Source organism: Lepisma saccharinum, chromosome 17 (genome assembly GCF_977018435.1).
Source record: "Lepisma saccharinum chromosome 17, izLepSacc3.1, whole genome shotgun sequence".
Lineage (NCBI taxonomy): Eukaryota > Metazoa > Arthropoda > Insecta > Zygentoma > Lepismatidae > Lepisma > Lepisma saccharinum.
In genome coordinates, this window is record NC_139245.1 from 43,791,226 (window position 1) to 43,807,197 (window position 15,972).

General features: G+C 36.7%; 1 protein-coding gene across 3 annotated transcripts in view; it reads right to left on the minus strand.

Moving 5' to 3' along the window:
* Rab23 (RAS oncogene family member Rab23) overlaps positions 1–15,972 on the minus strand; it is a 353,877-nt gene that overhangs the window by 254,441 nt on the left and 83,464 nt on the right. For 2 of the 3 annotated variants that reach the window (XM_083139367.1, XM_083139368.1), the window contains exon 2: positions 2,920–3,007. The exons of the other annotated variant lie outside the window; for it this stretch is intronic. The gene's annotated coding sequence lies outside the window, so the exon portion shown is untranslated. The remainder of the gene's footprint in view (positions 1–2,919; positions 3,008–15,972) is intronic. 3 annotated transcript variants of the gene reach the window in all.

Consider the following 15,972-nt stretch of genomic DNA (forward strand, 5'->3'; position numbering starts at 1 on the left):
TGTGCACTTCATAACCGCTTGCACTTAATTAACTATTTAAAATGTACACAATATACTTAGGTAGTTAATTAAGTCATAGATGTAACTTCAGGTACTTGAATGGAAGTGATATAACGATTTACCAGTTCAACGACTATATCATAATGTGAAGCGTGTAATCCACTACCAACTAGGGTGACCAGACGTCCTGATTTTCGCAGGACAGTCCTTTTTTTCAGGGTCACGTCCTGCGGTCTGCGATGGTACTTCAAAAAGCCAAATATGTCCTATTTTTCAATACTGTTCTGCGAAATGTCCACAGGAATTGTTTACTTATGTGAAACTGTTAGTGCCTTTTAAATTAATAGTATTGTTAGTTTGCATTATAGAAATACTTGTAGACCTAAACATTTTCACGCTCGCTTCGTTCCCGACCTTCATTTTACTGTAAAGCTTATATTTATTGCTTAGAAGCAGATATTGCATGCAGTCTGTTCGAATATGATATGCAAGGTACTGAGTGATGACTAAAAGTATATGCAGGGGCGCTTTGAAAATTGAAAATAGAGCAATATTTGGGATTTGCATGTTTCATGCATTAATGAGATGATTACTGCAGCTGCGGAAAGATACAAATATATTCTCAATATTGATTAATATTTTGATGTTATTTCACAGTGTATGAATGTTTTATGGTAAGAAAGTAAGGAAACCAACAACGAAAAAACCCAGTAAGAACGAGACAGACAGGAAGCTTAATCTGCAATTAAAAATATAGGCAAAAGGAGGAACGAAAAAGTGGTTGAACGCTAGGACGCTCGGGGTCATGGGGTTGAATCCCGGCCTGGGCATGGATGTTCTTTGTGAGTGTCCGTCCATTCATGAATTTAATCATATCATAACTCATATTCATTTTTGCAATTAGCCAAATGTGACAGAAAAGCGACGTTAAATAACAGAAATCAAGAAGAAAACATATTTGTGTAATATTTCAGCAGACATGTAAGCAGCATGACTTTTCCTTTGCCGGGGGGTGCATTGACCCTGTGCTCTTTTAGTTATAGCTGGAACCCCCCACCACCACCACCCCCCTTACGGATCCATAGATGTCCTGCTTCTCGTTTCAGAAAATCTGGTCACCCTGAACAGTTAATCCACTCGTTCATTTGACATCTTTGATCAGTCGAGTATAATTGAATATACTTTAAAAAGCCTTAATATCATATCTTATTGTTAATATTCAACTGTAATTGCAGAACGCACGGAAGCAAAAAAACATTCTGCACGTTGTAACTAACGTACGCATCAACATCAAATTATTTTCCTTATGAATTCGCATGAGTGATATCTAACCAACCATTCGTAGGAAACAAACTAAATTTTGACTGATGATCATTTTTGCTTTGCACTGTGAGATATCCTAATAATTTTTTTTTTCAATTTCAGAGAATGAACAAAACCGCATTGTTACTTTCTGAATACGGCAAACTATAGCTATTACAAAGTAAATAGCTAGTCAAAGCACGTGCTTATTGTACCTTGGAGGCAGTATCACATATTAAATTGCATATTAAACCTTACTCTGCATGAACAAGTAAAATACAGTTAAGTTCCTTAGTAAATTTTGCCTTCCAAAATAGGGCAGATTCATGTCAGGTTGTTAGCATCAGATATCTAAGAGAATAATGTTTGACAGTAAGTAGATCCAGTATTCTCGATCAACAAATGGGACAAATTCGTGAGTCCCATATAATACTAACGTCCTCCTTTGTGTTTTCTGATTTATGAGGTGAAACATAACAGCTTGCTTACACGATTATTTTACTTTATTATTTTACACTTCTTTCACTAGTTCATTAATACTTAGTATATCTATTTGGCACAGTTTCAAACACGCCACTGTTAAGCCTGTTCCTGTCTATATAAACAAGCAAACTTTAATATTAAATATACATACGATGAATATTTATTATAAAAGCTGCACGATAATGGTTTAACATCTTCCAACAAAGTATGTGCCATCAATGTAGCACATACAGGTTCAATTATGTATGTTATATTCGAAGTTCACAAGTAAATTCAGGAACATTAAGATTCCTTGAATTAAAAATAAGATTTTGATGCTCATGAATAAGTTACTGAATATTTACATGAGAATGGTTTCTGTTCGGTGTCATTCATTATACTAATAAAACAATCCGCGCCTTTAAAGTATAACAATAAAAAACAAGTTGTTTGTAACTTTCTATGCGAAATAAATCACGACTGTGAAGAACACATCGACTGGGTGGAACTGCTTCATAAATTCGCATCTTTTGTAGTTTACCGATGTTTGGAATATAATTGAAATAAATGTAATTTTGTTAGTATGGTTTATTGTACCTATAAAGAAAAGCTTAACGGACTACATTTTCATCAGAAAAGTATGGGCCTTTTAAAAATACTAATTATTATTGTAATTGGAGCGTCCATTTAAATCCGCAGCTTATAATTTATGTAGATTTTCAATATAAATAACAATGCATAAAACTATTTTCTTCGGGGGTGCATATACTACTCATGTAAAAGCACACACGAGTAGTTTCAGATAGTGTTGCCCACGAGACGAGACTTTGGCCTGTCTCGTCTCGTGGAAATGCTGTCTCGTCTCGAAAATATTCGTTTGTCTTATGACACATGGTCAATCTCGTCTCGTCTCGAATTTTTAAAAGCCTGTCCCGTCTCGTTCCGTGGGCAACACTAGTTTCAGACCGTAAAAGATAAGTTTGTAGTTGAAACAAAACATTTTGATTTCGCATAACAAGGAGTGATCAACGATTCATTCTAAATAAATAGACAGTATTTATGGAAATCACAGAATAGACTGGTAATTTGTAGCTTGAAATTGAGTAATGGGAAAGGATACGCTTTTCCGGTCTGAGAACCATTTTGAAAACTGACCTTCCAACTTCCTCTAAAGTACAGAGAAGACAGAGGCTAAACCGGAACCGGAAACCCTCTGCTGTGTGACACTCCTCGACATGGAACCCTGTGAAAGAAAAAGAGAACGGATTCTTTTAAAAAAGAAACATTGTCCTGGTTTGAATCGTGACTCATTGTCCTGCACATTTTTTACATCAGACATGAGCTCGGAAGAATAAATAGGAAAAACACTGGAAGGGGGAAAAAATCTTTTTGTTTCTTGTACGTAGAAAGCGAGAAGAACATGACATAAAATAATTAACTGTTGTTGAATTCTTCTTTCCCGCTTCTAGTGTTTTCTGTAGAAATGGGACCGAAACAAATTCAATTTCATGATATTTCCTTCGTGACCGCACGTCAGGGGCGGCGCCACAGGCGGATCAGTGTGGGCCCACACTGTCGAAATGAATTCTGGTTTAATGTTGTTTTTTTTCATATTTCCCATTAACACATTACGCTATTAATTAGTTTATAATAATTAAAAATAGAGGTTACTAGGGGGCGCTCCAAAACTAGAGATACTGGATCAAATCAAATCCTCCTCATATTCATTGCGCGATATCACGCCCGCCGCCATATTTCGGCAAATAGATCAGATACTGCGTTGAAAACATGCCAAGTAAGCTTTGCGTATGTTGAAGAGATTGAAGTTCTTATCGTTATCATATGAGAAAACGCAAATTATCTCGTTATAAAGGCTTCTCATACGCTTCTGTTTGCCGGACTTCTTGCCAGAGTGCACTGCGGGATGACGTCGTCATTAACATCCATTAACGATGGCGGTGAGAACAGATGAAGAGACATGACAAGGAAAATAAGCTGTGTCTTTCATAAAACTAATAGCAATAATTTCAGCATATTTGAAAACAATTGATAACAGGTACCTAGATTCATCTGCAATTTAAATACAATAATAATCTACAACGCATTACAAATTAAAACGCTTTAACCGATCCTTACTGAAGCTAATTTTTGACAAAAAACAATTCGGTCAATGAATGTCAAGCATTTGGATATACTTCTTTTGTCTTAATGGGCAATTATAACGGAACATTTTTATTATTAAACAGTAAATGACATTTGTATCGCTAGGCTAGCTTTGTGACCAATAATTAATTGCCCTTGCACACCAGTCCATACACGGTGACAAAAACAGTTATACTATAGAAGCTATTAAGTACGTGAGAATGTAAGATCCTTTGATATTAATTTCTTAGTTTCTGGTAGCCACTAATGAGACTGTAACGCAGTAAGTAGCTGAAGAAATGAATGGGACAATGGAAATGTTTACGTTATGAATATGGAGCAAAGTTTGCATCACAAAAAAACAATGGTTGCGCAACATTCTCAGAGCACGTAATTGCAGATTTTATCGCAACGGAGAATTTAAGAAAGCTGTAGGTGGTCATTAAGTGAACGTTTGACAACATGGATGATACAAAGCAATTCTAAATCGCCATTTTCTTATCCTCTTGCCTCAATGAGATAATGTTATTTTTTTTTCATTCTGAACATACACATCTAGAGAGTCTGGCCGGAAAGAATGCGTTCATATTGGGCATAGCAATGGAAGAAGCAAAGAAGACGGATATATGCTTTTCGAAACAACAGAAAGCATTAATAGAAACAAAGATTTCTTGGAAATGACCAACGGAATCCTGACAGAATTGAGATCTTGACATCATCCAATCAAGTAGTCTGGGTGGCTTGAAGTTGACAAGTGGTGAAAGCGGGGGGGGGGTTTCCGATCTAATACTGGATGACTATGATACCGATTATTGTGTACCAGAAACTGTTTAATAATAAAAATGTTCAGTTATCTCTCTGATATTAAAAAAAAAATGTTGATCTTAAGGAGTGTTAAACACATACAAACAAAAGACAAAAACTAGACCTGTGTGAAATTTGTTGGCATATTCTATGAATTCTGTAAAGTCCAAAAAATAGATCCAATGACCGATCTAAAAGGTTTGAAATTGAGGAATTGGGAGACTTACCTAGGTATATCGGAATTATCAAAATCTCAATAACGTTACGGGCTATCAACATAAAAGACAAAATACACAGTTTCACATAAACAAGAGCTACAAAAATAAACTCCTCTTTTTAGGGATGCCCATCTCACTAGATACATCAGGCTAGAACGCATGAAATTTTGAACTAGTAGAAATTAGTGCTAAAACTGTACGTTCATCATTCCTTTAAATATTTCATACACAGTTCAAACTCCTCTAAAAACTTAAAATATTCAACAACAAATGCCTTTCAAGATAAAACCAGTTAAATTTAGTATACTTCTCAATAATAACACGTCTTTAACCGAAAATGTAACGTGCTGTCGTGCAATTTAAGTACAGAGAAGTAGTGGTATTTGTGGTATTATAAACTCAAGAAAGGAAGAGCCCCCCCTCAAGCAGATTTGCTACACTTAAAACTTGCTCAACATGCCCATATGAGTTTTTTGCTCTAGTGTAGCACCCCGTCTAATCCAAGATTTTTGTAAAAATGCCCTCGGGAATTTTTCAGAAAGGAAGAGCTCCCTCAGATTGATTTGTCTATACTTACAAAAGGCACTTCTGTGAGATTGTTGTCCATAAACTTGTCAAAAATATGCCCCTCTTGATATTTTTTTTGGCCACACCTAAAACTAAGCCAAGATGCTTATAAGAGCCACACCCATACCCACCCACACCCATACACACCCACACCCACCCACACATATTTACTTCCGGTCCACTTCCGGTTCACTTCCGGTCCACTTCCGGTTCACTTCCGGTTTAAGTTCAATTGGACACCAGGCTCATCTTGCATATCTAGTACTAAGACAATGCAATATGCAGAGACCCTCTAGAATTGCTCTGTGACTCTCTCATTTCTTACATCATAAACATATGATTTTTCTCCTATGAGAATGACACTACAAATGGTGTCTTCAGGTAATGCCTCATGGAATTCACAGATAATTTTAATGTTTGTCCTGTCATTCACCACAACCTGTTTTCTTTTTGAAGTGTTGATTACAAACATGGGTCTCTGTGTTTTGAATTCATCTGGTGTGTAATACATGTCAGTATTGCCAATAGTGACTCTTTTGAATGCTGAAAATGCCTCATATAATTTCAGGAAATCATCCTTGGACATGTCTAAATTGTAATTTTCTCTAGGGAATACCTCATTTCTGCCATTTTTAAGATATATGTTCTTGATGTTGCAGTTATCAAATCTACTTGAATTTTTTTCCTGATTATTGTGTCTCCCAGTCTGAAACAGTACCACCACAAAATCAGGCATGTCAAATTGTATACTGGAGAATGAATTTGTAGCATCAAATTCATAATAAGAACCAGTGGCAACCTTCTGTACAGATTGATATGTGTAAAATTGCAGAGGAATCTGTGGATTTTTTATTATATCAGCTTTGTATTTAAGAGCATAACTGGCCTCATATTCAACAACAGGGATTCTTAACTCCATAGTCTGAATAATGCATTTGCCTTCATCAGGTAAGGTATTAGGCAGAGCTTCTCCTGTAGAGTTTAATGTGCTGTACCTCATCAATGCATTATTATCATTTGCAGCTCTTCTAAATGTAATTCTTAACCCACCCTTCCACATAATTTCTTTGTAATCCGAGAAGAATCCTGGCAATAGGCGCATGGGGAACAGCACTGTGTGGCTCTTGGTTAATATTTTATCACCAGCCTCAAATCCACCGATTCTGTAGTAAGAAGCCTCGGTTTTGGATAATTTTAGTGTGGCCAAAGCTGTGGAGGTAATGCCGGGATAATCCACTCTGTTTATAACAACGCCATGTTTTCTGATCTCAATTTCAGAGAACAGATGCGGCACAAAATTATCTACCAATCTTATATTTGAATTTGCCGGATAATCTGTTCCATCGAGCTTTACAACATCAAATTTGATGTATAGATCTGCTCTGTGAGGGTGTATAAAGCCATCCCCTACATCAAGATCAACCTCAATTTCTGTGTTGGGTTGATTTAAATTTGCAAATGTCCTCCTATTTGGAGGGAATGATTGTAGCTCATAACTCTCAATATTTTCCATTGTATGTATTTTTATTTAAATGTTAATCTCTATGATAGCAGTTGTTGTGGCTCCAGCAAAATCAACTAATTCTTCTTTTTTATTAGTGACCATCAATTCAATGTAATCTATTCTATTATGGCACACAGGAAAATATAATGTTGGGGATGGATTGTAGATGATTGGCTCCATGAATTCGGAATTAGGTTTGAATGTTGCAATGATGCCGGTTTGTTTGTGAGTGCCTATGCCATTTGATTTGGTGATCATACCCTCCGCCACATTACAGTGAATATTCAGAGTCTCTATGGCTAGGAATTTAGGTATATTCATAGCAGTGTGTTTGATGGCCGCTTCAAGTTTTGTGTTGTTCTCAAAGCCTAACAGCTCTCCTATAGTACCCAGATCCACTGTTTCTGTAGCAGATACAATCTCTACTCTGTGAGTGACAGAATTTTGACTTAACACTACACCTCTGGGATATTGAGCATTTAGAGTGGATAGATTATATTGCCCTGGAGTGATGACAATTTTTTGATCCCCTACTGCAATTTTGTTGTTGTGGTGCGTAATATTAGGGATCAGGTACATGCCGTAAAATGCTCTGAGAGCTATTGTTTTGGGATACACTATGTCATCATGCAATTTGAGTTTCAATATTGAATTTTGGCTGGTGAGATGGAATACCCCCATGATGTTTTAAATACCACAAGGCTTTTTGAAAATTTTCAATTGATGGTTTATTTATTTGAGACATATATCTGAGAACAGATAAACACAAATGTCCGCAATTAACATCTTTGAAGTTCTGAACACGGGCATTATTGTAATAAAGATTAGCTGAATTTAAATATTTTACTAAATTTTCAGGAGGAACACCTCCAAATGAATCAAACACAAATGCCTCATTGTTTAAATATTTAAGATAACAAATCCAGTGAGTGCCCTGATTTTTGTACTTATCCAAATTAACAATGCCACACTCTTTCTTGAGTGGTTGCTCTGGCAAAGAATCAGACATGTACACACCTCTAAAATGTTTGATGCCCAGTGGCTTGATTAAAGCTTCAATATCTTGGTTTGTAAGCGGCTCTTGTTTTTTTTAAACTTATTCATGGCTCTCTTAACACCTTTGCCTTTTTTCTCCATGGCCAGGTTATGGCGCCTCTGCTCATCTAATTCTGCCCTATTTTTCTTGGCATCTATTACTGTTTTTGCTATGGCAGCTGATCCCCCAGCCAAGCTCCCAACAGCCCCGAGAGCTGCTAAGATGGCCGGGATAGTAAATATGAAACCCCCTGTATGCAATTTTTTCCTGGATTGCTGTAATTTTTTTAATTGGGGGGTACTAAGCAACAATTTCATACCATGTCCCTTTGCAAGACAAGAGCTTTTTTTCTTGCGCTGTTTTTTGGTTAAAAGGCTATCAATAGTTTTAAGAGATTTGAGACCTGCATAAGGTATTTGATACATAACACCCTTGGCCTTCATCGTAGGTTTATTATATATATATTCACAACCCCCACCCCAGTTTTTGTTTGGTGCTCATAGCTATGGTGGTTCCCAATGCTGCTATTTTTTCACTTAAAGAAGCATCTTTGCTTACAAATCTACCGAATGCAGCCTCTTCCAATTTCTTGTCTGCAACATGTCTCTTGTCAAGATCAGAATGTGTGTTGTATGCTATGTCATGGTCTCTACAAGCAGCATCTAGGGGATTTACACCAGGATCCCCTCTGTTAATCTATGATCCAATTTTGTGCCTGGACCACAATACTGATAGCCTGGAATGTGTAGTTCAAATGGCAGCTTGTTTATAATGTCATTAACCAAGCCCCGGCCCTCAGAAATATTCCAAAATTTGGGGGGTAGAGTATTAATAATTTTTATGATATATCCAATCCCCTTAGGGTCATTCACTATAAAATTAGACAATTTGGTGCTTATCATGTCCATAATTCCAACCTTTTCATTGTAAAAATTGTGGTTGCCAGCATTTTCCTCCCCAGCTATCACCAATAACCTATCTACAAGTTTCCTGACATCATCAACCCACACAAATTCTTTAGGCAGGGTGTTGTATTGTTTGATTCCACTGCCAGTCTTGATCTGTGACCATATGGGCTTGATTAAGTTGTTGTATTTTGCCCCACTGCTAGACTTGACTCTTTTTTGTGTGGGATCATTGTTCTGGTATAGAGCATCTGATTTTATTAATATTTCTTTGTAATCCTCATAATCTTGCTCTGTATAGCTGCCAGGCCTTTTCCTAGTCATCAGTTCCCACAACCCAGGTGTTCCGGTGTACTTAACAAAACCACCTTTTTCTCCGAGACGAGATTCTGAATATACAATTATATCATCCCCCATAAATGTTACTCTGAAATTGCCAATTCTATGTATGATGCTACCATCAAGCTCTGTGTCAGCATATAAGCCAAACACCTCATCTTTGTTGTCTTTAGGTGTGGTTAAATATTTTTGAGCAAGAAGACCCAATTCAATAGGATCCTGAGTAGCTTCAATTCTTCGAGGAGCAACAGGACTAGGTGTATGAATACTGGAAAGTGGGGTGAATGGATAATCTAATATGTTCCTTGCAGCTACAGGTACAAGCTCTGTGATCAAATCTTGATTTTGCTCTGTAACAGTTTTGATATTCTTACCTAATTCACCAATAGCATCAATTATGGGCTGTTCTGTTTGTTTGTGTTTTTCATAAATTCCACGGTTCTGTGATTTCCATCCCTTGAATCTTTTTACAAGATAATCTCTTAATTTAAGATCGTCAATGATTGGTCGTTTCATGGTTGTTTATATACGTCTCTACGTCTAGAAAATCGTTGATTTTACTTCTATATTTTCCAGTATTGGGTTTTCTTGTCATATCAATTGTGACAAACCCATAACTGTCCTGATTCCAGCACCTGCTGCAAAACTTGGAAAAATCATTGTAGCTCAAGTCCCCACCTACATATTCATCATGTATGTGTTTGAGGTTGGTATGATCTTGATGAAACACACATATAAAATTGCTGTTGTCTCGGATCAGCTGCTTCGGTATTTTAGAAAAAGTCTGTGCCAGGTAGAAGCAATCAATGTTTTTGTGTCGGCCCTGTGTAAAGAAATTTCTAACCTTGTTTTGATTATCCAGTATAACGTCATCAAACACAACAACAGAATTATCGAGACATTCATGAAGTGGCTTAACATCTGATTCAAAAGTGGCAATATCCAATCCATCATATAGCTTCATCAGCTGCTGATATTTTAATTGTTCCAAGCTCTTAGAGAAGACATACAAGTGCCTGTTTTTCCAGTCTAACCAGTTGGGTGCCAATAAAAAATTATCAACCATTAGTGTAGTTTTACCACAAGCAGATGGCCCAACAATAAGACATCTAATATTTTCAGGCAGCAAGTTGCCATTTCTCTTATTCTGTTGTTCAGGTTCTGGCAGCCTCTTTATAACATCCCAGGTGCTCATATTATCACTTTGTCTGCATCGATCCAGCTGTTTTCCGGATGACCCAGCCATTTGACAAGTAACTTGTTGCCTTTTCTGCGGATGATTTTTTCTATGAGATAAGTGTCAGGCTGTTTAGTTTTGCTGAGTTCTTGTTCATAGAATCTGCCTTTGAGAATTTCTCCTCGATGATCTTTTATTATATATGTGTTAAGGGTCCCGGGTTTAACTTGAACCACTGTAAATAATTCGGTGCTCCAGTTTCTTGTAAAGCCTCTTTTGAATAAGTGCTTATATTTGCTGATTCTTACTTGATCACCCACCCTGTATTTGGCCTTTCTTGTTGTTGGCTGGTATCTAGGATAATAAACAGTGCTGATCAATTTTTGCTCATCAGATGAAGTTACTTCAGAGGGTTTCATGTTGATTGTGGAATGAACAGAGTTGTTATATTTATGTAGAAGTTCTGGAAGAATATTAACCCATTTATAACTACCCTGCAGTGTAAATTGTTTATACATAAGATTTTTTAAGGTTCTGTTGAATCTCTCTACAATTGAGGCTTTGAGATCACTGTAACTCGAGTAATGTTTTATTGACTGGCTTTTAATAAATTGTTGAAACACTGAATTATAAAATTCTTTGCCATTATCTGTTTGCAAATAGCGCGGGGATCTTCCACTCTGATTGATGATTGTCCTGATGGCTTCTGTAACACATTTTCCAGTCTTGGATTTGAGTGGCACAGCCCAGGCAAATTTTGAAAATGTATCTATTACAGTGAGTAGATACTTGTAGCCCTTGTTGATTTTGTCTAAGTTTTTCAACTGTCCACTTGCCATCTCAATCAAGTCGCTCTGCCATAAATCATCTATGCCCTTTGTGACTACTGGGAGTCTCTTAAAATTATGTCTGGCTTGTCTGTGTAGTTCATCAACAACTAGACATAATATGTAAACAAGAATATTGCAACTATAGGGTGTTCAGCAGCTGATACTGCAGGATTTTCTAAATATAATTTGTCTCCTATTTGTATTTTAAATTCCAAAGTGCCATCATCTTCAGTATAGGCTGTTTCTAATGTATTGGGGTCTGTAAAATCCTCTAATTCTACACTGGTGATTTTCACTTTGTTCTCAGCATTTGCTATTGATAAGGTAGGGTAGTGGTGTGCCTGTGGTTGATGCCAATATTTGATCTTGATTGGTCTCAATGTGCCCCCAACAAAAAATTGGTAATAAAATTGAGCAGGGGATAGCATATATATTTTGCCACCTGGTGTAAATGGTGAATCATATTCTTTGTTGGGGATGCTGTACAATTCAAGAATTACTGAATGTTTTGGATTCTCGATTATGCCTGTTATTTCTTTTTCTGCTGTAAGCAATCTGCTTGTTACAGATTCAAGGTGCTCATTGATGGTCCTAACAACATCATCATAGCCTGGCTTGATTTTTATGTCCACAATAAGTTTCTTGTATTTTTGCACAATCTCTTGAAGCTGCGTGGCAAAAACAGACAGAGCATTTGCTTGATTGGATTCCATGGTCCCTAGCTGTTGCTTGATATTGGCTACAATTTGCTGTAAATTTTCAACAACTGCCAATTTTGAATTTTGAGCAGTAAGATCATGGACCTGTCTTCTGATATCCTCAAACAGGGCATGCAATTCATTAATATGTTGATTGGTTGGTAGAGTGGCCACTGTCTGAGTGAGTTGTTTGATCTCTGCTTGGATATTCTTGATATCTTCTGATTTCAATATCCTATTCACTGCTCTCTTAATATTTTTAAGTTCCTGTGATGTGGGAAGATTTGATACTGTATTTTGCAAAGATTCAAGTGCCAATTTCACATTATTTAATTCAGATGCATCAGCCACATTTTGCATAGCATTTTGGAGCAGGGCTATATCTGCCTGAGAGGGTGTGGATTGTTGTAAAATTTCAAGCTTTGTTTGAATATCATCGATCAAGTGATGAAAATGTGATAGTTCAGATTCAGTGTTGAGGTTTTCAAGTTTTGTGATCTGTTGCTGGACACTAACAAGGGTATCTACAATCCCAGGCAGGCGGGATTCTTGTACATTTGCCAAATCACTTTGCACTGCTGCTATTGTACCCTCAAGATGGGTTATGGTACTTTGAATTTTTCCAAAATCTTCATATGTTTCAAGTTGCAGCTTAATGTTGGCAACACTCCGAGTTATTGCACTCAAAGCATCAGAAGATGGCAAGTTGTTCATAAAATTTTCAAGTGTCTCAATTTTTTCTTTAACCTCGGCTATGGCATTGTGCAGAGGATCCAGATTAGGTATTTGGAGTGATTGAATCTGTTCCTTTAGAGTGGAAATCACTAGATCAAAATCTTCTTGTGATTTTATGCTTTTGACAATTGTTTGGAGCTGTGCCTGGACATTATTTATTTGCTCTTCCAATTGTTGTTTCAATTGCTCAGAGTTGGTGGCCTGGGTCTTAAATTTGGCTTGAAGAGCTGCTACAGCTTCTTCTAAACTTTGAAAATTATCTAATGTGGCCAGATCAGTATATTTTTGAAGCAACAATTTGAGTTCAGAATCAATTTTAAGAAGAGGGTCCATGCATAGTGATTGTAAATTTGTAATTTCTAATTGAAGACTGGCATTGAGTGTGGTTTGTAAAGCTTGTAAATCACTTCTTAATTTCTTGACTCTGACATCAAGCATCAGAATCTCATCACTGTGATCTTCATGCCTTGTATGGCCAAATATATCATTAGGCATTTTTGTTTTAATGGTTATTTATTATAGAGTATCTGATTCTTAATTCTATAAAAAAGGGTATAAGCTTGTCATATGATCCAGGGACCTCAATATATAAGCAGTCACCAGCAGAAACAGTATATACAGTGCCAGAAATCATGTTTGAGTGCTTAATTCTATAAATATTTCTCCCTACTGAAATCTTGACATCACCCTCAGGGGTTGTAATAAATTGCAATTGCCCACCTACAGGTAATTGGTAATGATTTAAATTATTGTTAAATATGTACAATATTTTACCTGTTTCTTCATCAACATCTGTAAGTATGCTGTTCAGATGAATAATTAACAAGCCACTCAGTTTAGACAGCATATCAGGAGAGGGTTGTGGTGTTGGCAGGTCCATAATAGCCTGTTTTTTGAACCCAAATAAGTTCATAGGCATGTTTATTTATTTCAAATCATGCTCTGTCATTGGGCATTGTTTGCCACTTCTCAAATCACAATGCCCCCATGGTAGAGTATGTATGCCACATGATAAAATACATCTCTTATCATCATGTGGGTCCAGGGCCACTTTTCTTACAATATTTGAAGTCAATAAGTGATCCTCACTCTGAATTCTGGATTCTGATGTTTTGATTGAATTCTGGGATTTGAGGCAATTTTTATAATCTTCAAATTCAAGATCTTTGTCAACAGCTACTTTGCCAATGCCCTTGGCCTTTTTGACAACAGCACTACATGTTTTAAAACTGTACACCTTGGCACTTAACCCAGCAAATTCCACAATAACATCACCAAGTGTCTCATCTTTTAACTTGCCAGGCACCTTTTTGTTGTGGTGGTGTTGAATCTTTGTATGTTCACTGGTATCAAAGTATTGAAACAATTCAGGCTGTGACATATCTTGATAAACATCTTCTGTTTGAATATCAAGAATAAAACTATCCGTGTCCATGTACAATAATTTTACACGATCACCATAAAAAGGTTTCAACACATCATAATACAATGTTAACATATGTAATTTGGCCAATTCCAATATCACAGCCCCTACATAAATAGGTTTATCAAACTTGATCTTTGTTTTCTTCATGTTGAAAAGTGCCATGTGCTCATCATAAATTTTTCTGTAATTGAAATTAGGCTTTGCAACCAATTTTTTGCTCAGGCTGGGGTCAGTAATTATTTTAACATCGGTATGTTTTCTGACATTTTCAATAGTTTTGCCATACACTGAATTCACCATCAATTTAAACAAGCCCTTATCAAATTGGCTCTTTGCAGATGTTCGAAGCTCCGTGTTTGTATCAATGTATGGTTTCAACCATTCTGAGTGCCTGAACCTTAAGACTTTGCCAACTTTGGTCACTTGAACACCATGTTTCATCAGGAACTGGAGGTTTTTGTAATATGTGACATATCCCTGTTTCGGCTCCAGTGTCATCATGAGCTTCTTCTGTTTAGAGCCAGGTGAGCACTGAACCTCGGAAATTGGGGGCAGATCAGAAAATTTGTTGTGTAAATGATCTGGAATTGTCAGATCAACCTCTAAGAAGAGGCCATAATCACTGTCATCAAAATCCTGAAGATCCTCAATATTGAAATCTTCAACCCATTCAAGCCCTGCATATGGCAGTTTTTGCATCATGGCGTGACCATAGAGGCTGTTTGCATCTACATACGTTATATAATTTGATGGCCGTGCTGGATCATAATCAGGCAGCATAATATGCTTGTTATTTGCTCTGGCATATCTCTGGGAACATTGCACCATCCCCCCTCTTATACATTTATCCATAAACAGATACATATCTTGATCGTGGATCAGATCCAATTGCATTTTGGTGTTCAAAAACGTTGCGGCCCATGCTAGACCCGGGGCACTGTAAAAATACACTGGGTCCAGTTTATAATTTTGCATAGAAGATTTTCTGAATGCCTGCAATATATCAGCTAAGAGGGTGACATCAAGTTTTAAATATGCCATGTGATAATCACCAAATGTCTTGCATTTTAAATTGTTCCACATCAACTGAGCATGGTGATAATCATCATCAGTGATTCCAGATCCTCTGATTTTGCTGTAAAACTCTTCTTGTGGTGGCAGGGAACATTCATCAAATTTAGAAAAATCTGTAACATAGTCATATGGATATACACCCTTCCGCCTAATTAATTTCAGGTCCTGATTTGGAAACAATGCACGTGTGATTTTGAATTGATCATCAGATAATTGAGTGGCCAGTGTAGCCAGGCCAGCAGATAAAATTCTGTAAGAATCAAGAAATCTTATGTGAATAGGAACACCATCAACTTTAATTATCTTGCTAATAGATATATATTTCTCATCATTTTCAGCTAAAATATTTAAATTCTGCTTGTCAAACCCCTCGTACCTGATCAGATGATGAAAATCATAATTGGATGCTCCATGGCAAAATATGGGGACAAATCTTGGTCTCTTGATCTTAATATTACAGCTATTACACAGGGCCATTAAGAATTTACCATCTGTATGAGAATGGTGTTTCACCTTGATATTTATATCTGAAAATTCAGAATCACATACCGGGCATTTTTCTGCATTGTTGAAATCTTCAATCTGTTCCTCTGTTAAAGGCAACATAGGCTTTGATTTTAATAAAATTTTATATGCTATGTCACGGCACTCATTTTCTATTCTATGTGCAAATATTTTGATGGCATCTGGTCCCATGTATGAATATTCTTTAGTAACAACACCATCCTGTACAACCATATAACAAAAACTGGA